The following is a 22897-nucleotide window of genomic DNA, read 5'->3' as shown; positions in this document are numbered from 1 at the left end:
CTTCATTTTATTAAAAAAAAAACAAACATTTTCTTTATCCAGTCTCCAGTTGATGGGCATTTGGGCTGTTTCCAAGTTTTAGCTATTACAAACTGTGCTGCTATGAACATGGGTGCACATATATCACTGTGGTATGATTCCTTTAATTCATTGGGGAAGATACCCAGCAGGGGAATAGCTGGGTCAAATGGAACTTCCAGTCCTAGTTCTTTGAGGTATATTCATACTGATTTCCACAGTGGTTGCACCAGTCTACACTCCTACCAGCAGTGGAGCAGTGTTGCTCTTTCCCCACAGCCCTGCCAGCATTTGTTATTGGTTGATTTCATGATAGCGGCCATTCTTTCTGGAGTGAGGTGGAATCTCAGCGTTGTTTTCATTTGCATCTCTCAGATGACCAGTGATGTTTAACATTTTTTCATATGTTTATTTGCCATTTCTACTTCTTTGTGTGAGAAATGTCTGTTCATTTCAGATGCCCATTTTTCGATTGGGTCTTTAAATTTGGGAAGTCTGATTTTTTTTAAGTTCTTTATAGTTTCTAGGTAGTAGACCTTTGTCTGAGGGACTGCTGGTGAAAATTTTTTCCCACATTGTGGGTTATCTCTTCACACTGCTGGTGGTTTCTTTTGCTGTGCAGAAATTTATTAGTAAGAAGAGATCTCACTTGTTGATTGTGCTAGTTCATGGCCAATTGAGATTTTGTTAATAAAATCTTTTCCTACACCAATGTCTTCAAGAGTTTTACCTAACCTCTGTTCCAGCTGGTTCAGCATTTCTATTTTAATATTTAGATCTTTAATCCATTTCCATTTTAATTGAGTGCATGGTGAGAGATATAGCACTAGCTTTAGTCTTTGGCAAGTTGAAACCCAATTTCTCCAGCACCATTTATTAAAGAGGCTATCTTTCCTCCAGTGAGAGTGTTTGGCTTCTTTGTCAAAGATGAGGTGGCTGAGTATGTCTGGACTTGTTTCTTCATCTTCTAGTCTGTTCCACTGGTCCAGGTCTGTTTCTTTGCCAGTACCATGCTGTTATTATCACAGTAGCTTTGTAGTATAGTTTCAAGTTGGGGATTGTGATACCCCTTGCCATGTCTCATTAACTAGAATTGCTTTTGGTATTCTGGGTCCTTTCTTGTTCCAAATGAATTTTTGGATTGTTTCCTCAAGGTCCGTGAAGTATGCTGCTGGGATTTCAATTGGGATTGCATTGAATCTATATAGCAGTTTTGGAAGTATGGTTATTTTCATTATGTTGATCCTTCCTACCCAGGAGAAGGGAATGTCTTTCAATTTTCTGATATCCTCTTCAATCTCTGTTTTCAAAGTGCTATAGTTTTCAGAGAAGAGGTCTTTGATTTCTTTTGTTAGGTTGATTCCTAGGTATTTCAGTTTTTTTGGATGCTATTGTGAAAGGAATTGTTTGCCCTATTTCTCTCTCTGTGAGTCTGCTGTTTGTGTAGAGGAAAGCTATTGATTTTTGTGTGTTGACCTTGTATCCAGCTACTTGACTGAATTTGGTTATTAAGTCTAGAAGACTTTTGGTGGAGTTCTTGGGGTCTTCTATATAGAGTATCATTTCATTTTCAAATAATGACAATTTGACTTCTTCATTTCCTATCTTTATTCCTTTTATTTCTTTCTCTTGTCTAATTGCTGTGGCTAATGTTTCCAAAACTATATTGAACTGGAGTGGTGATAGTGGACATCCTTGTCTTGTTCCTGATTTTAGTGTGAAGGATTTCAGTTTTTGAGCATTTTGTATGATATTGGCTTTTGGTCTTTCATAGATGGCTTTTATCAGATTGAGGTAGAGACCATCTATTCCAATTTTTTGTAGGTTTTTTTTCATAAATGCGTGTTGGATTTTGTCAAATGCTTTTTCTGCATCTATTGAGATGATCATATGGTTTTTGTCCTTGGCTCTAATGATATATTACATTACATTTATTGATCTGCATATGTTGAACCATTCCTGCATCCCTGGGATAAATCTCACTTGTTCAGGGTGTATGATCTTGATGATATTCTCCATTCTATTTGCCAGTATCTTATTAAGGATTTTTGCATCTATGTTCATTAGTGAGATTGGCCTATAGTTCTCTTTTTTGGTTGGGTCTTTCTCTGCTTTGGAGATCAAGATGATGCTTGCTTCCAGGGATGAATTTGGGAGTATTGCTTTTCAATTTCATTGAAGAGTTTAAAGAATAGTGGCAGTAGTTCCTCTCTAAATGTCTTGGAGAATTCATCAGTGAAGCCATCAGGACCTGAGCTTTCTTTAGCTGGTAAGTTTTTAATTACATTTTCAATTTCGTTGATAGCTATTAGGCTGTTTAGAACTTTTAGGACTTCTTCATTCAACTTTGTTAATTCATACTTGTCTAGGAATCTATCCATTTCTTCTGTGTTTTCCATCTTATTGGCATATAGGTTCTCAAAGTAGGTATTGATGATCCTCTGGATTTTGGCTGGGTCTGTTTTCATTTCATCCTTTACATTCTGAATTGCATGGATTTGGGCCTTTTCTTTCCTTTTCCTGATAAAGTTGGCTAAGGGTTTGTCAATTTCGTTTATTCTTTCGAAGAACCAACTCTTGGCTTCACTGATTTTTTTTTGTATTGTTCTCTTAGTCTCCATTGCATTGATTTCTCCTCTGATCTTTATAATTTCCTCCCTTGTATGAGCTTTGGGTTTGTCCTGCTCTTCTTTTTCTAGAAGCTTGAGGTTCAGCATCAGGTTGTTGAATTGGGCTCGCTCTGTTTTCCTAATATGAGTATTCACTGCTATGAATTTCCCTCATAAGACTGCTTTCATTTTGTCCCATAAATTCCAATACATTGTAATGTCATTGTTGTTTAACTGAAGGAACTCTCTGATTTCTTCTTTAATTTCCTCTGTGACCCATTGGTTATTCAGAAGTGTGTTGTTCAATTTCCATGTGTCTATGACTTCCTTGCAGTTTCTTTTGCTATTGATCTCCAATTTCATCACACTATGTTCGGATAATTTACAGGGGATAACTTCAGTTCCTTTCTACTTACTTAAATATGTTCTATGAGCAAGTATGTGGTCTATTTTGGAGAATGACCCGTGTGCAGCTGAGAAGAATGTGTATTCTGATTTTGTGGGGTGAAACAGTTTGTAGACATCTGTTAAGTTTCTTTGTTCAACAGTTTGATTGAGTGCTAGTATTTCTTTACTTATTTTTTGTCTAGTTGATCTATCTGTTTGCGACAGTGGGGTATTGAGGCCCCCCACTACTATTTTATTAGTGCTTATATGATTTTTCATGTCCATTAGTGTTTGTTTTATATAGTTGGGTGCACTAGTGTTTGCTGCATATATATTTATGATTGTTATCTCTTCCTCTTCGATTGTTCCCTTTACAAGGATATAATGTCCTTCTTTTGTCTCTTAATCAGTGTTGGTTTGAAATCCAATTGATCTGCAAAGAGGATAGCTACTCCCGGTTTTTTTCTTTTTGGTTTCTGTCACATGAAGCATTATTTTCCACCCTTTAACTTTCAGTCTATGAGTTTCTTTTTGAATTAAGTGTGTTTCTTGTATGCAGCATATTGTTGGATCTTGCTTCTTGACTCATTCTGCCAGTCTAATTCTCTTGATTGGTGAATTGAGACCATTAACATTGATGGTTATAACTGATATGTTTTGACTTATCATTGTCATGAGTTTTTCTTTTGGTTGGATTCTCCCCCTTGTGTTTAATTCCTTGTCGTGTCTGATGGATTCATTCTGCTGGGCTTCCTGGGGTTGTGAGCCTCATTGTCTTTTCCTAGGATATTGTCTAAAATTTTTTGGAGTGCTAGTTTGGTATTCATGAAGTTCTTAGGGAACTCTTTGTTATGAAAGTATCTTATTTCTACATCAATTTTGAAAGATAGTTTTGCAGGGTACATCAATCTGGGTTGGAGGCTGTTTTCCTTTAGCGCTTGAAATATGTCATTTCAAGCTCCTCTTGCCTTGAGGTTTGCATTGAAAAGTCTGCTGTGATTCTGATGGGCTTTCTTTTGTATGTGATTTGTTTCTTTTCTCTAACTGCTTGTAGAATTTTGTTCTTCTGTTGGGTTTCTGAAATCTTTCCCTCCCCCCCCCATTAACTTTATTGGTACATTTTAGGTATACAACACAGTTATATTCATCATTGAGATCTTGTACCATTACATGAGTCTCTTGGTTCTTATTTTTTTTCCCCTTCCCTTGCCCTCCCTTCACCCCCTCCACCCTTCCCTATTTGCAAAGACCTTGTTTCCATTTTTTTCCTCTTCTCATATTTTTTCCTTTCCCCTACCCCTCTCAATTCCCCTGCTCTTTTAGACCTTTTCTTCCTGTTACACAGTATCAGTTATACATTTTTTAAATTACAATATTAAGATCTAGGAGACATTACCATAGATTTTACAGAATTTAAAAGGATATAGAAAGCGTATTACAAAAATCTTTTTTGAAATAAATTTGACAACTTCTAAGAAGTAGCTTAGAAGACAAATTAATAAAACAAACTCTGGAGGAAATATAAAATTTGAATAGCACCTATTAAAGAAAGTATACTCCTAGCTTGAAAACCTACCTATATGACAACAGCAGGCTCATAAACATTTTAACTGATAAATTATATCAAACAATTAAAGCAGAAAAAAGAAGGAACAATTCTCCCCTCATTTTAGGAACTCAATATTGTGTTAATCCTAAAATTGGATAAAGGTAATAGAAGAAAAAAGTATGAACATAGATAGAAATTGGTTTAACAAAACAAACTATTAGAAGTAAGATCTGGCAGGACATAGAAAGTGGTTTTGTTATAGGGATAGCAGTGTTGGTTCAGCATTGCAAGATCCACACCCAAAAATCATCATTTTAACAGAGGAAAGGAAAAAGCCACATGATCCTGTCACTAGTTGGAGAAAAAGTATTGGACCAAATTCTACAGCTGTTCATGGTAAAAGCTATCAGGAGACTAGAAGTAGAACAGAAACTTCTCAACAAATTAAAGACATGTACTCCATACTTCCAGTGAGAACACCTTGTATGAATGGAGAAGATACAATGCTTTCTCCTTAAGGTGGGGAACAAGGGCAGATATGCTTACTCTTTATCTGCCCATTAAACTTTGAAACCTAGGCCCCACCAAAATAGTCTGGCAATAAAATGACACAATTAGGATAGGATTGGCATGGCAGAAGCAAAATCTTTATATGTAGATGAAATGATCATCTACAGAGAAAATACTAAGAAATCTCTAGAAGCTTCTAGAACTTGTATTTGAATTTAGCAGGATTAGAAAACACAAGGTATATATAAAAATTCAGGTCTGTGTATACTTGCTGTAAATTAAGAACTGGATATTGAAATTTTAAAGTTATGTAGGAGTACAAAGGACCCAGAAAAGCCAAAAACAAAAACAAAAACAGTGTTGGAAGAGGTATAGCACCCAATTTTAAGACTTCTTCTAAAGCTATGGTAATCAAGGCAGTGTTGGTGTAAGGAAAGACATATACATCATTTGAATAAAACAGAGAATCTAGAAATAGAACCATACATTTGTGGTCCACTGAGTTTTGAAAGATTATTTAACATTAGCATTTTATAGACTATAAACTCAATTCAAGAGCTGAGGAAGAGATAGTGCTTTTAGCAAACAGCACTAGATCACTTGGTATCCATATATAAAAAATTAACTTCAACCCTTTTTTTCCATACATGAAAATAACTTGAAGGGATTCAAGAACCTAAATAAGAAAGCCTAAAAGTATAAAACTTTAAGAAGAAATTATAAGGGAAAATATTTATGAATTCAGGGTAGGCAAGAACTACCTAGGATACAAAAGACATGATGTATAAAAGAAAAAAATTGATAAATGAGATTCAATCAAAATTTAGAACTTTAAATGACATCATTAAAATGAAAAGTAGTCCTTAAATAGACCATATTTATAATGCATATAACCTATGAGCAGAAAATATAAAGAATTCTTAGAGCTCCTTAATAGACAACCCAATTAAAATGTAGACATAAGAAGATGATAAATAGCCAATATAGCACAAGGAATGGTGTGCAACTCTAGAATCAGAAAAATACTAATCAGTACAATAACAAGATTGAACTATACGCTCATTAGGGAGATAAAGTCAAAAGTTTTAAAAGCCTTGTCATGACTTTTTCTTTTTGTTGGATTCTCCCCCTTTGCATTTAATTTGTCACGCTCAATGGATTCATTCTGCTAGGTATCTTGGGGTTGTGATCCTCATTGTCTTTTCCTAGGGTATTGTCTAAAATTTTTTGGAGTGCTGGTTTGATATTCATGAAGTTCCTGAGGTGCTCTTTATCATGAAAATATCTTATTTCTCCATCAATTTTGAAAGATAGTTTTGCAGGGTACATCAATCTGGGTTGGAGGCTGTTTTCCTTTAGGGCTTGAAATGCATCACTCCAAGCTCTTCTTGCCTTGAGGGTTTACATTGGGAAGTCTGCTGTGATTCTGATGGGCTTTCCTTTGTATGTGATTTGTTTCTTTTCTCTCACTGCTTGTAGAATTTTATTCTTCTGTTGGATTTCTGGAATCCTAACTATTATATGCCTAAGTGTAGATTTTTTTTGATTAAGGCTAGCTGGAGTCTTATATGCCTCACTTATCTGTATGTCAAGTCCTTTCCCCCTCCTTGGGAAGTTTTCTGCCATCCCTTCTGTGAACAGTTTTTTTATGTCATCTGCACTCTCTCCTCTTTCTTCATTGACTCCAATCAGTCTTATGTTATTCTTCTTTGCATCATCTAGCAGCTGCTGGATTGATTTCTCATGGTCCCTTACAATTTTAAAGCAATTTTTCTTTTCCTGGTCACTAATTGCAATCTTATCTTCTATATCTGAAATTCTATCCTGACATTGGTTCATTCTGCTCCACAGACTTTTGATGGAGTTTTTAATCTCTTGGAAATCTGTTTGTATCTGTTTTATGGATTCCATTTGTTTCCTATGTTGGGATTCCATCATATTCCTCAGATCCTCTATTTTTTTAATCTGTGTCCTCTCTAGATTTATTAATCATGTCTTGCACCATGAGCAAAATCTTTGCTGTTATCTGAGTAATTATTTCTGATTTCATTTTTCCCAGATCCTCTTTTGTGGCCAATTCAGAGAGTCCAAGTGGTTGAGTATCAGAGTATTCCATCTCATTTCCCTTTGGGGTTGCTGTAGGTGATCCGGAAGTCTGTTTTTGAGGCTTGCTTATGTGTCTTCTCATTTCCATGGGGGTGGGGTGTTTCTGGTGCTCACACGGCTCATCTTCTCTGCCCTAGGAGCTTGGGATGGCAGTGGGGGAGCTTGCTTCCAGGTGCTGGGACCAGCTGAGCTTCACTGTCCTAGGAGCCTGGGATGGAGGCGGGGGAGCTTCCTTCCGGGTGCTGGAACTGGCTGAGCTTCACTGCCCTAGGAGCCTGGGATGGTGGTGGGGGCACTTCCTTCTGGGTGCTGGGACTGGCTCACCCTCTCTCGGGTTTCTGGAATCTTAATTATTATATCCCTATGTTTACATTTTTTTTTGATCATGGCTAATTGGAGTCCTCTATGCCTCACTTATCTGTATGTCAAGTTCTTTTCCCCTACTCGGTAAGTTTTCCTGCATTACTTCTGTGGACAGTTTTTTATGTTGTCTGCACTCTCTCCTGTTTCTTCATTGACTCTGATTAGTCTTATGTTATTCTTTTTTGCATTATCTAGCAGCTGCTGGATTGATTTCTCATGGACCCTTACTATTTTAAGGAAATTTTTCTTTTCCTGATCCCTAATTGCAAACTTATCTTCTATATCTGAAATTTTGTCCTCATCTTGGCTCATTCTGCTGTGTAGACTTTTAATGGAGTTTTTAATCTCCTAGAAATCTGTTTGCATCTGTTTTATGGATTCCATTTGTTTTCTATGTTGGGATTCCATCATGTTCTTCAGCTTCTCTATTTTTTTTATCTGTGTCTTTTTAAATTTATTAATCATGTCTTCCACTATGGGCACAATCTCTGCTATTATCTGAGAAATTATTTCTGACTTCATTTTTTCCAGATCCTCTTTTGTTGCCAGTTCAGGGAGTCCAGGTGGTTGAGTATCAGAGTGTTCCATCTCATTTCCCTTTGGGGTTGCTGTAGGTGATCTGGAAATCTGTTTTTAAGGCTTGTTTACATGTCTTCTCATTTCAATGGGGGTCGGGGGTGGGGTGCTGCTGGTGCCCACATGGCTCACCTCTGAGCTGGGATTGCTGGTAAGGTGGCCCAGAAGCCTCCTCTGCTGTGCTGGGAATGGTGCTATAGCAGCCCATTCTATTTTGTATCCTAATCAATGACCTATCATGACAAACCTTTGAAAAACATCCATCTAGGTGGGGCTTGGAGAGTAAAATGACTCCTTGTGGAAAAACAATTACTGCAGTGAGTTTTCATCACACAAATAGAAAGTCAGAGGTTCATGCAAGTTTATGGAGAAAGTCAAAAAGTTAGCAGGATTCAAGTTAAGGGTTCTCATTAGTAATGCAAAGGGAGAATTTCTTTAAAGCAAGAATGGATTGTGGTAACTTTAGAAAATCATTCTCTATTCTCTAGTTTGGATGCTAATGTGTGTACATTATTGTATGTTTTTATAGAATTATGTATTGTGAAAATAAAAGAGAAATAATGATTCAAAAGGATTTAAAGAGCCCTTCAGAATGGAGTTTGGAGGCCACCAAGGGAAGATTCATGCATGACTCCAGCTTCTGCCTAGGAACGTGTACTTTGGTCACCTCCTGACTGCAGGCAGCTACAACAGATCCTGCCCAGATCTCAGAAGAACAACAAGAGATTATGAACATTTTTACTAAGTATATGCATTCTTTTCTTTACTTTCTAACAGTTCCATAGCCCCTGTCATATAGTATCTGTTCTTTCTCAACTTCACCACAAGTTTCTTACAAAGATATTCTGACTGTTACATACTGCTTTGCCTATTTAAGCCCCTACTTTCCTTGCCTTCTCTGAAGCACTGATTTGGAGCTATGTTAATCTGTGTTTTGCAAACTGCAATCCCCAATACCTCAGATAAAGTCCTTTTGCTTTTACAGTTTCTGAGTTTGAATTCATTGATGGACAGTGTGTAGTGTTGCAGACAGCTAGGTGGGGGTGTAGAGATTGTAGATGGAAACCACAGGAGACACATGCAGGCTAATCTTCTGATCTAAATGTGTAAAAATGCTATGGAAAGGCCAACTGGCCATCCAACATAAGGCTAAAGGCTTGCTAAGAGGCAGCCTAGGTCTGGGGTTCCTTCTAGAGTCACATTACCCTGTTAGGAGCTCAGCTGAATTCTTACCAGCTGTATTACTTCAGGTAAGCAATTTAGCCTCTTTGTGTCTGTTTCCTTTTCCATAAAATGGAAGTAATAATATTACCCACTTGCATGGTTGTTATGGAGATTAAATGATCTAATATTGGTAGATTGTTTAAAATAGAAGTTGGAATATAATAAGCACTACACAAATGCAAGATAAAATATACTTTTTAACCCAGTGTTACATCATATGTAATTTACTCTGAGATATATCAGTAAGGACAGACTATGGGAGGGTAAATTAACATGAATGTGCATCATAATAATGATGAGAAATTAACACTGACATACCCAATTTGAGAGCCCATACTCTAGGGATGGTTAGAGCAAAGTTTAGTATATTGCCTAAATCTATTCTAGAAAGGACTAGGAAATAAAACTGATTTATTTATTCATAGGAAGGAAAAACGATGATAAAACCAAAACATTTGTAAAAATAATAAGGTTTGTACAATGTCATTTACTTTAAAATACCTTCATTCAACAAACACTTATTAGGAATTTACCATGTAGCAAGCACAGTGACCAGCACTGGGTAAACATTTCTCTAAGATGGATAAGAATGAACCCAAGGCATCTAAGAAAGAAGTCTAAGAGTAGCCTGGGCACTTTCCTCTACTTCAACCTCTGCATGCAATTAGTCACCACAACCCATAGACATTGCACTCTTTTAAAAAATTAATTCTCAAGACAAACAGATGAGCAATACTTGTGTGTGATTTTAAAATATGTAACACAAATAGGCAAACGGAAGACAAGTCTGGATGCTACATTTTAGATATTTCCCAAAGGCAACTAACCGCCCATAACCATATAACCAAAACTTCAGCCATTCTGATTTTCCTGAAATGCTAATTTTTAGTGATAAATGAAAAAAATAATCTTTTATGTCCTTATTGACCTGATTCAGTAAAATTAAGCTAATAAAATATAGATAAATCAGCTTATACAGCTCTACTTGCCCTAAAGGGAATGTTAATGTATATAATGGTCAACCACAAAAAAGGTCAAAATATTTCCTCCTTTTCTGCTTTGTGAGATTCTTACCATTCTGGGTTCAAAGTCACCTGCCTGACAAACTGTTCTTTTGTATCCATAATAAAGTTTAAATTTTTCTAACTTGATCTGATTTTATTTTTGACATGAAATGCAGTAAATGATAAAGATAGTCACTAGGAAAATATTGTTTTTAAAAAAATTGTATGCATAAAAGTACTAAAAGAATATATGAATTAATTCTTTATGATTGGGTTTAAAGAGAATTTTTTAAACTATCAAGCAATATCCCAAAGCAATAATAGAAAATCTTGATAAATTTAATAACATAAAATAAGATTTTTTTCCTGCAAGGCATAAAATGTCATTAGCAAAATCAAAAGACAAATAAAAACTAGTGGAGAATTTTTGCAACCTTTATTACAAAGAATAAATCTCTTTAGTATGTTAAGAGTAGATAAAAAATAATAAAAATAGAACAAAATAAAACAAATAGAACAAAAAATAAAAATAGAACAAAATCGAAAAGTCACATAATAGAGAAAGATGGACAGAAACAGTTTACAGAAGAGATTTTAAAATGGCCCTTAAACATGTAAAACAATATTCAACTTTGCTCACAATAAAAGAAATGCACCTGACAGCAGACCAGGTCAGGTGTGTTCAGGTTGGTAGAGACTTTGTGGAAGTGGGACGGGGATCTGAGGGTGGGGGGAGATGAGAGGGAGGGGAAGGGAAAGGGAAGTACAAAGCATTCATATCCAATATGTGTATGTACCAATCCCCCACGATGAATGCATTTATTATGTATCACAAAATTTAAAAAAAGAAAAGAAATGCAAATTAAAGCTACACAGAGATATCACTTTTCACCCATCAGGGACACTAGTTCAAAAGCTTGATAGCACTCTCTGTGGGCAATGCTGTGGAGGAAGCAAGAACTGTCATACAATGTCCACCAAAATGCAAAAATGATACAACCCCTCCCCAATCAGGGAAATGGGCAATATCTAACAATTATGATTATATTATTTACCTTTGGACCCAGGAAAACCACTTCTAGAAAATTACATTGATGATATACCTTCATATATATGAAAGAGCACGTGCACAAAGCTTTTCATTATGATGCTACTTATAACAGTAAAATATTGGAAATAATTTAAACAACCCCTAATAATCAAACTGTGGTATAGCTATATGATGGAGTTTGCTGGCATAACAAAAATGAAGAAGAAAGATTTGTGTAAACTGATAAGGAGTGATTTCCCAGAAGATATTAAATGAAAAATATTAGGTGCAGGCTGGATCAGAGGTTAGGTAGAACTCTTGAAGATACTGGGGCAGAAAAAGACTTTATGAACAAAACCTCAGTTGGCCATGAACTGGCACAAACAATCAACAAGTGGGATCTTTTCTTACTAAAAAGCTTCTGCACAGCAAGAGAAATCACCAGCAGTGTGAAGAGACAACCCACAATGTGGGAAAAAATTTTCACCAGCGGTCCCTCAGACAAAGGTCTACTATCTAGAAACTATAAAGAACTTAAAAAAAAATCAGACTTCCCAAATTTAAAGACCCAATCGAAAAATGGGCATCTGAAATGAACAGACATTTCTCACACAAAGAAGTAGAAATGGCAAATAAACATATGAAAAAATGTTAAACATCACTGGTCATCTGAGAGATGCAAATGAAAACAACGCTGAGATTCCACCTCACTCCAGAAAGAATGGCTGCTATCATGAAATCAACCAATAACAAATGCTGGCGGGGCAGTGGGGAAAGAGGAACACTGCTCCACTGCTGGTGGGAGTGTAGACTGGTGCAATCACTGTGGAAATCAGTATGAATATACCTCAAAGAACTAGGACTGGAAGTTCCATTTGACCCAGCTATTCCCCTGCTGGGTATCTTCCCCAAAGAATTAAAGGAATCATACCACAGTGATATATGTGCACCCATGTTCATAGCAGCACAGTTTGTAATAGCTAAAACTTGGAAACAGCCCAAATGCCCATCAACTGGAGACTGGATAAAGAAAATGTGTGTTTTTTTTAAACGTAGTACGACTAAGCCATCAAAAACGAGAAATTAGAGACATTTATTGCTAAATGGATGCACATTGAGGCCATACTCTTAAGTGAAATAAATAGGACACACATGTGTAAATACTGAATAGTTTCTCTAGTGTGAGACACTGAAAGTGTAAATAAGGACTAAAAGGTATAATAGATAATGTGAAATAGGAAGAAAAGGGTCAAAGGGGAAGGGGAAGTGGGAGGGGTAGGGGAAAGGGAAGAAAGGAATGGAATTAATATGACAAAATGGAAAAAAGGAAATAAAGTCTTTGTAAATAGGGAGGGATGGAGGGGTTGAAGGGAGGGCAGGGGAAGGGGGGATAAATAAGAACCAAGAGAGTATGTAAAGGTGCATATCTCCAATGATAAATGTCATTATATTGTACATCTAAAATGTACCAATAAAAGGATATACAAAAAAAGGAAAATATTAGGTGCAGGTGGCACAGTGTATAAAAAACAGGAGGAAATAAGAAAATGTGGCAAATGGGTATATATTTGCTTATTCCTCCCCCTGACCAAGAAAAAGAAACACAGAAAGGGCAACACAGAGACTAATGAAAATATCTACTCATGGAAGAAAGTGGCAATAGAGTGGAAGGAAAAAATGGATTTGGTACTTCTTTGAGTATACTTTTTTATACTGTTCTGTTCTGACTTTTGAACAAAGTAAGAAGGATGCATGAAAAATCTGTAATAAAAGGATTTTTAAAAAACCATTATCAAAGATATAAGGAAATGAATGTCTGTATCAAATTATTATCAAGATTTCTTTGTAGTTAGTTTTGTTCTTATCTCACCAAGAATGTACAGCCAGGCCACCATGTTCAAAAGTTACTTGAACGACTTTTTTTTTGGTACGGGGATCAAACTCAGGACCTTGTGCTTGCAAGGCAGGTGCGGGGCCACTGAGCTAAATCCTCGCCCTCTGTTGGAAACTTAATGCCCAATGCAACAGTTTCAGGAGGAAGGTGCTAATGCCTAATGGGGGTGTTTAGGCCGTGAGCGTTCCACCCCCATGATTGATGCTGATTATAAAAGGGCTTGAGGATCTGAGTTTGACTTTTGCTGACTAACTAGCACGTACATGCTGTTCTTCTGTCCTTCCACCTTCTGACGTGGATGTCATAGCAAGAAGGCTCTCATCGGGTGCCAAAAAGATGCCAGCACCATGCCCTTGGACTTCACAGCCTCCAGAACCACGAACCAAATACATTTATTTTCTTTATAAATTACTCAGTCTACACTATTCTGTTATGTAACACAAAAAGGCCTAAAACAAATGAGTTAAAGAATTTTCTCAAATCAAACATTAAAGACTTACAGCAGCAAGTAAGTTTCTCCCTCACATATGAACTTCACCAACCAGTTTTTCTCCCCAGATATAGCTGTTATTAGCTGTGGCATTTACAAATTTATTGCTTTTTAGCGCCAAACCCACCCTTTATTTCTCTGTTTGTGGTAATGAATGTTTTTCGTTTGCTAGGTGACATACTAAGTTTTGCCAGTAGATGGCAGTAGAGGGGCTCCGCAGGAACAAGGATTCTCCTCCCGGTTCTGGTAAATGTTCTGTTCTTGCTTCTGCGATGTTGAGTTGGTTACAGGAGAACCGCCGATGGAGCGCACCCCAGAAGATTCTCTGGTGCCTCTCTGGTTTCTCTGCCCAGGGTCAGTGACAGCATCCAGCTGGGGTCCTAGCCAGCTTCCCTTCAAGTTCAGCAGTTCCCCATGCATTTTGTCAGCACCCCCAGAAAATGGTGTCTTGCCTGCCAGCCTCAGCTTGCTGGCTCCCAGGTGAGACAATTTCCGTGCTGCCAGATCTGGCCTGTGGCTCCCAGCTTGTCACGCTCGGACCAGCTCTGACCTCACGCCGCCCAGCAAAGTTCTTCACCAGCCAGGGCTTTGCTGTCTCGAGTTCTAAATCCAACCCTCTGGGGCACTCCCTTCGGAGTTTGTTCCTTTGATCGGCACTTTGTCAGCCCTAGAGTAGTTTTTAGAGTTCCCCTATTCCTGCCTAGTAAATTCCCAGTAAATAATCATTCATTGGGATAAACCTTATCTATTCAAATTATTGCATGATTTCTGATTGATATAATAGCTTCTTGTCATAGTCGTCCAGAAATTCTATGCCTAGTCTATGCCTGTGCATATATGTGTGTGTGCACAGTATCACATTTCTTTTGTTCTATAAATGGTAACATTCTATATACAGTATTATTAAAACTCAGCTATCATTGCCTATCAGCACATAATACAGATTTATCTGCATAGTATTCCACTGCATAGATTATATCATAATCTATATAACCAATTTTCTATTAATGGAAGGTAGATTTTTAATCTTTTCTCTCTACAATACTACAGTTGATTTTGATAGGTGTATGTGCCCATGTGCAAGCTCATCTTGTCTAAAGAATCACTTCCTAGAAAAAATTCTATTCTCTTAACATCTCTCCATGTGCACTGCTACCACCATATTTATTATAGGCATCCTTTATATATATATATAATCTATTTATTTATTTATTTATTTTTGAGACAGGGTCTTGCTATGCAGTTCAGGCTGGCCTTGAACTCACTGGGTACCCTAGGCTGGCCTTGAACTCACGGAGATCCTCCCATCTCAGCTTCCAGAGTGCTGGGACTGCAGGTGAGTGCCACAACAGCTCTGGCATGCTTTATTTTTTTAAAAAATCTAGTATTTTGTAAGTTAGAATTAAATCATTTTGTACATATTTAAACTGTTTATAGAACATATAAAATCAATGAAAAACATGTTCCAAGGAAGGTTATGATTAGATGTCTAGAGACAGTCATGTGCATACATATATATGTACAGAAACTTTTGGGATAGTCACAGAATAACAATTTCTTTTTAAGCATCCTCTATATACTTTTAAAAGTTAATAATATTGTTCTCATGCTTGTACCAAGTTGGCCACAGGGGGGTTAGGTTTTAACATATGAACTCTAAGGTGACACCAGCATTCAGACTATATAGCATCCTCTAAATCAATAACATTAAAATGAATGGATAATATTTTAGTATCTCCCGAGTTACTCCTTGCTATAACTTAATCTAGCATCTCATTCTTGCAGCGGTCAACTAGCTACATCAGGTGCTATCCTCTAACATCTCCACTGTTTTTAAATTAGTATCTCTGTTTTCTTAATCATTGAAATATCTTTTGCTTTTCTTCCTTATTCTTTATCCAATCTGTCTCAATGTCCTTTTTTTGAGGTGAGGTATATTGAGATATATTTCCATACAGTAAAATGCAAACTTTGTAGGTATACAGCTTTCAAAACTGTATAAATTATTTCTGTCCCTCCAGAAAGTTCATGTACCCTCTTGCAATCCAACCACCCCCCAACCCCTGGTAACTGCCTATCTGATTTTCACCCACATAGCTTTATTTTTCTTCAGAATGTCCTATGAACGCAATCACATATTATGTGGTCAGGCTTCTTTTACTTAACAAAGGCTTCTGAGATTCAGCCATGTTGAAGTATCAGTAGTTCTTCTTTTTTATAGATTAGTTTTTGTTTATGGATGTACAGTTCATTTACTATTTGCCTGTTAATATTCCCAGTTTCTGGTGATCAAGAATAAAGTGGCTCTAAATGTTACAGTACAGATCTCTGTGTGGACATGTTTTTATTGATCTTGAACAAACACCTAGGAGTGTGCTTACTGGATTGCATGGTATTTATGTCTAACTTTGTAAGAAACTGCCCAACTGTTTTCCAAAGTGACTGTACCATTTTGCATTCCCAGCAGCAACGAATGAGAATTTTTGCTGCTCTACATTTTTATGAGAGTTTGGCCTTTATTTCAGATGGAATTACTGTCTTGATTGATCTATTGGTTCCACATCATCTAAACTATACATTCTCTAAACTGAAGCCAGAATGAGCCTCTACGACATCTCCAGTTAGTCGCTCCAACTTCCTGAGGATAAAGTCTGAATTCTTCAGCCTGTCATACATGAGACCCTGTGAGCTCTGAGCTCCAACCTCCCTCAACCTCCCAACTCTATCCTTTGCATCTCATAAGCAGCAGGACACAGTCCAATTTAATTGGCTTCAGGTGGACCACATTCTCTCTTACGCAGTGCCTCAGAGCTAATACAACAGTCTGAGCAGATCATTGATTTTCTACTTGCATTTCCAAGATAAAAGTACCCCTTGGATTTTGTACAGCATTGCCATTCACAAAATAAAAGGTTACCAGGGAACTTTTTTCAATTATTCTATGAAAAGTCTATTTATAAATATACTCCTCCTTGTCCTCTTCTTCTCCTAGTTCTCTTTATTTTGCTAAGCCACTTCAAAGTAAGTTGTATGCATTTTCTAAATATTAGAACAATCTTCTGGACATTGAAATACTGTTATCACATCCAAATTGTTCTAACATTGTCTTATACTATCTATATTCAGATTTTCCCGATATCTCTAAAAGATGCTTCATCATTTTTATTTCCAAAGATTCACTTAAGCATCATATACTGCATTTTTGATGAACATTTAATTTTTATTGACTCTTAGGTTGCCCAGCTACCTGCTTCTTAACTTGAAGACTCAGTTTTGTCTCCAACCTTCCAAGAAATCTCTGCTAAACCCAGCTCCATCTGAGGTTTCCATCCTTTCAAAAAGCCAAGGTTAAATCTACTGGAGATTCAAAATTTGTTGTTAAACATACTCATTTTCTCAGCTAGACCTTCTGAGCATCCTGGGGACAGGGAATGGGTGTTCTTTGCCTCAAAACTCAGATAGATGCTTAATACATATTTCAAGAATAAATGATTGGCTGTAGTTTCCCAGTCCCTCACGGAGAACAATTTGAATAAATGAGTGAACTCTCTGGAAGGGAGTAAAATGGTGGGAAGATCAAAGGTCAGAGAGGATGTTCCAAGTGCAGCGTATTTCTGGAAGAGATTTAGATAGAAACTGTACACTCCAGTTTTTCTCCTAGTAAGCAAAAAGCTCGATGTTTACCATTAGTTAAAGATAAAACTGGAGTCTATTGGCAGAGTAGACATTTTGGTCCAGATAAATCTTTTTTTTTTTTAATTCTTTTATTGGTACATTGTAGGTATACAACACAATTACATTTCTCATTGGGAATTGTACCTTTACATAATGCATCTTGGTTCTTATTTTTTCCCCATTCCTAGCCCTGCCTTCATGCCCTCCACCCTTCCCTATTTACAAAGACTTTATTTCCATTTTTTCCATTTCTCATCATTTTTCCTTTCCCTTCTTTCCTTTCCCCTGCCCCTCCCACTACCCATACCCCTTTGGACCTTTTCTTCCTATTTTACATTATCGATTATTCATTCTAATCAATGGTACATTTTAGGTATACAATATAATGACATTCATCATTGGAAATTTGCACCTTTACATAGTCTCTCTTGGTTCTTATTTTTCACCCTTGCCCAGCCCTCCCTTCAACCCCTCCAGTCCTCCCTATTTACAAAGATTTTGTTCCTCTTTTTCCATTTTCTCATATTAATCCCATTCCCTTCTATCCTTTCCCCTAGCCCTCCCACTTCCTTCCCCTTTGCCCCTTTTCTTCCTATTTCACATTACCTATTATACATTTAGTTCTTATTTACACTTTCAGTTTCTCACATCAGAGAAACTACTCAGTACTTATAACATCTGTGTCCTATTTATTTCACTTAAGAGTATCACCTCAATGTGCTTCCACTTAGCTATAAATGTCTCTAATTTCTCATTTTTTATGGCTGGGTAGTACTCCATTTTATTAAAAAAAACATATTTTCTTTATCCAGTCTCCAGTTGATGGGCATTTGGGCTGTTTCCAAGTTTTAGCTATTACAAACTGTGCTGCTATGAACATGGGCACACATATATCACTGTGGTATGATGCTTTTAATTCTTTGGGGAAGATCCCCAGCAGTGGAATAGCGGGGTCAAATGGGACTTCCAGTCCATGTTCTTTGAGGTATCTCCATACTGATTTCCACAGTGCTTGCACCAGGCTACACTCCCACCAGCAGTGGAGCAGGGTTCCTCTTTCCCCACAGCCCCACCAACATTTGTTATTGGTTGATTTCATGATAGCAGCCATTCTTTCAGGAGTGAAGTGGAATCTCAGCCTTGTTTTCATTTGCATCTCTCGAATGACCAGTGATGTTGAACATTTTTTCATGTATTTATTTGCTATTTCTACTTCTTTGTTTGAGAAATGTCTGTTCATTTCAGATGCCCATTTTTCGATTGGGTTTTTAAATTTGGGAGGTCTGATCTTTTTAAGTTCTTTATAGATTCGAGATAGTAGACCTTTGTCTGAGGAAGAGCAGGTGAAGATGTTTTCCCACATTGTGGGTTGTCTCTTTACACTGCTGGTGGTTTCTCTTGCTGTGCAGAAGCCTTTTAATAAGAAGAGATCTCACTTGTTGATTGTTTGTGCTAGTTCTCGGGCAACTGAGGTTTTGTTCATAAAATCTTTTCCTACACCGATGTCTTCAAGGGTTCTACCTAACCTCTGTTCCAACTGGTTCAGAGTTTCTATTTGAATATTTAGATCTTTAATCCATTTTGATTTTAGTTTAGTGCATAGTGAGAGATACACGTCTAGTTTTAATCTTTGGCAAGTTGAAGCCCAATTTTTCCAGCACCATTTATTAAAGAGGCTATCTTTCCTCCAGTGAGGGTGTTTGGCTCCTTTGTTGAAGATGAGATGGTTGAGTGTGTCTGGAGTTGTTTCTGCATCTTCTAATCTGTTCCACTGGTCCTCAAGTCTGTTTCTCTGCCAGTGCCATGCTGTTTTTATCACAGTAGCTTTGTAGTAGAGTTGCAGGTTGGGGATTGTGATACCCCCTGCCATGTCTCTGTTACCTAGAATTGCTTTTGCTATTCTGGGTCTCTTCTTGTTCCAAATGAATTTTTGGATTGTTTTCTCGAGGTCTATGAAGTATGCTGCTGGGATCTCAATTGGAATTGCATTAAATCTATATAGCAGTTTTGGAAGTATGGCCATTTTCACTCTATTAATCCTTCCTACCCAGGAGCAGGGGATGTCTGTCCATTTTCTGATATCATCTTCAATCTCTCTTTTCAGAGTGCCATAGTTTTCAGAGAAGAGGTCTTTGATTTCTTTCGTTAGGATGATTCCTAGGTATTTCAGTTTTTTGGATGCTATTGTGAAAGGAATTACTTTCCCTATTTCTCTCTCAGTGAGTCTGTTTTGGTGTAGAGGAAAGCTATTGATTTTTGTGTGTTGACCTTGTAACCAGCTACTTGACTGAATTTGGTTATTAAGTCTAGAAGACTTTTGGTGGAGTTCTTGGGGTCTTCTATATAGAGTATCATGTCATCTGCAAATAATGACAATTTGACTTCTTCATTGCCTATCTTTATTCCTTTTATTTCTTTCTCTTGTCTAATTGCTGTGGCTAATGTTTCCAGAACTATATTAAACAAGAGTGGTGATAGTGGACATCCTTATCTTGTTCCTGATTTGAGTGTGAAGGATTTCAGTTTTTGACCATTTAGTATGATAATGGCTGTTGGTTTTTCATACATGGCTTCTATCAGTTTGAGGTAGAGACCATCTATTCCAATTTTTTGTAGGGTTTTTATCATAAATGCATGTTGGATTTTGTCAAATGCTTTTTCTGTATCTATGGAGATAATCATATGGCTTTTGTCCTTGGCTTTATTGATATAGTGTATTACATTGATTAATTTTCATATATTGAACCATCCCTGCATCCCTGAGATGAATCCCACTTGATCAGGGTGTATGATCTTCTTGGTGATCTTCTGCATTCTGTTTGCCAGTATCTTATTAAGGATTTTTGCATCTATGTTCATTAGTGAGATTGGTCTATAGTTCTCTTTTTCAGTTGGGTGTTTCTCTGCTTTGGGGATCAAGATGATGCTTGCTTCCAGAAATGAATTTGGGAGTATTGCTTCCCTTTCAATTTCATTGAAGAGTTTAAACAGTAGTGGCAGCAGTTCCTCTCTAAATGTCTTGTAGAATTCAGCAGTGAAGCCATCAGGGCCCGGACTTTTCTTAGTTGATAAGTTTTTAATTACATTTTCCATTTCATTGGTTGATATTGAATTGTTCAGAATTTTTAGGTCTTCTTCGTTCAACTTTGGTAATTCATATGTATCTAGGAATCTGTCCATTTCTTCTGTGTTGTCCATCTTATTGGCGTATAGGTTCTGGAAGTAGGTATTGATGATCCTCTGTATTTCTGCTGGGTCTGTTGTAATTTCACCCTTTTCATTCCTAATTGCATGAATTTGGGCCTTTTCTTTCCTTTTTCTGACAAGGTTGGCTAAAGGTTTGTCAATTTTGTTGATTCTTTCAAAGAACCAACTCTTGGCTTCATTGATTTTTTTGTATCATTCTCTTAGTCTCCATTGCATTGATTTCTCCTCTGATCTTTATAATTTCCTCCCTTGTATGAGCTTTGGGTTTGTCTTGCTCTTCTTTTTCTAGAAGCTTGAGGTTCAGCATCAGGTTGTTTAATTGGCCTCGTTCTGTTTTCCTAATATGCGTATTCACTGGTATGAATTTCCCTCATAAGACTGCTTTCATTGTGTCCCACAGATTCTGATATGTTGTATTGTCATTGTCATTTAATTGAAGGAACTCTCTGATTTCTTCTTTAATTTCCTCTGTGACCCATTGGTTATTCAGAAGTGTGTTGTTCAATTTCCACATGTTTATGAAATTTTTTGTGTTTCTTTTGCTATGGATCTCCAGCTTCATCGCACTACGGTCTGATAATATACAGGGGATAACTTCAATTCCTTTGCACTTACTTAAACATGTTCTATGTGTGAGTATGTGGTCTGTTTTGGAGAATGACCCATGTGCAGCTGAGAAGAATATGTATTCTGATTTTGTGGGGGGGGAACACTCTGTAAACATCTGTTAAATTCATTTGTTCAAGAGTTCAATTAAGTTCTAGTATTTCATTACTTAGTTTTAGTCTAGTTGATCTATCTATTTGTGACAGTGGGGTGTTGAGGTCCCCCACTACAATTGTATTAGTGCATATATGACTTTTCATGTCCATTAGTATTTGTTTTATATAGTTGTGTGCACTAGTGTTTGGTGCATAGATATTTATGATTGTCATCTCTTCCTCTTGGATTCTTCCCTTTACAAGGATGTAATGTCCTTCTTCATCTCTCTTAATCAGTGTTGGTTTGAAATCTACTTGATCTGCTAAGAGGATAGCTACTCCTGCTTTTTTCGGGTTCCTGTCGCATGCAGTATTGTTTTCCACCCTTTAACTTTCAGTCTATGAGTTTCCTTTTAAATTAAGTGTGTTTCTTGTATGCAGCATATTGTTGGATGTTCCTTTTTGACCCATTCTGCCAGTCTATTTCTTTTGATTGGTGAATTGAGACCATTAACGTTGATGGTTATAACTGAAATGTATTGACTTGTCATTGCCATGACTTTTTCTTTTTGTTGGGTTCTCCCCCTTTACATTTAATTTCTTGTCATGCCAGATGGGTTCATTCTGCTTTGCTTCCTGGGGTTGTGATCCTCAATGTCTGTTCCTAGAATATTGTATCAAAGTCTTTGGAGGGCTGGTTTGGTATTCATGAAGTTCCTAAGGTGCTCTTTGTTATGAAAGTATCTTATTTCTCCATCCATTTTGAAAGATAGTTTTGCAGGGTACATCAGTCTGGGTTGGAGGCTGTTTTCTTTTAGGGCTTGGAATATGTCACTCCAAGCTCTTCTTGCCTTGATGGTTTGTGTTGAGAAGTCTGCTGTGATTCTGATGGGCTTTCCTTTGTATGTGATTTGTTTTTTTTCTCTAACTGCTTGTAGAACTTTGTTCTTCTGTTGAGTTTCTGGAATCTTAACAATTATATGCCTATGTGTAGATTTTTTTTGATCAAGGCTAGTTGGAATCCTATATGCCTCACTTATCTGTATGTCAAACTCTTTTCCCCTGCTTGGGAAATTTTCTGCCATTACTTCTGTGAAGAGATTTTTTATGTCATCTGCACTCTCTCCTCTTTCTTCATTGACTCCAATCAGTCTTATGTTATTCTTCTTTGCATCATCTAGCAGCTGCTGGATTAGTTTCTCTTGTTCCCTTATAATTTTGAAGCAATTTTTCTTTTCCTGGTCACTAATTGCAATCTTATCTTCTATATCTGAAATTCTGTCCTCACATTGGCTCATTCTGCTGTGTAGACTTTCAATGGAGTTTTTCATGTCCTGGGAATCTATTTGCATTTGTTTTATGGATTCCATTTGTTTCTTATGTTGGGGTTCCATCATGTTCCTGAGCTCCTCTCTGGATTTATTAATCATGTCTTGCACTAGAGGCACAATTTCTCCTGTTATCTGAGAAATTATTTCTGATTTCATTTTTTTCCAGATCCCCTTTTGTTGCCAGTTCAGTGGGTCCAGGTGGTTGAGTATCAGAATGTTCCAT

Source organism: Heterocephalus glaber, unplaced genomic scaffold (assembly GCF_053883595.1).
Source record: "Heterocephalus glaber isolate CG9 unplaced genomic scaffold, H.glaber_assembly_v1.0 deba00001504, whole genome shotgun sequence".
NCBI classification, from domain to species: Eukaryota; Metazoa; Chordata; class Mammalia; order Rodentia; family Bathyergidae; genus Heterocephalus; species Heterocephalus glaber.
The sequence above is the reverse complement of the archived record's forward strand: the minus strand, read 5'-3'. Positions refer to the sequence as shown.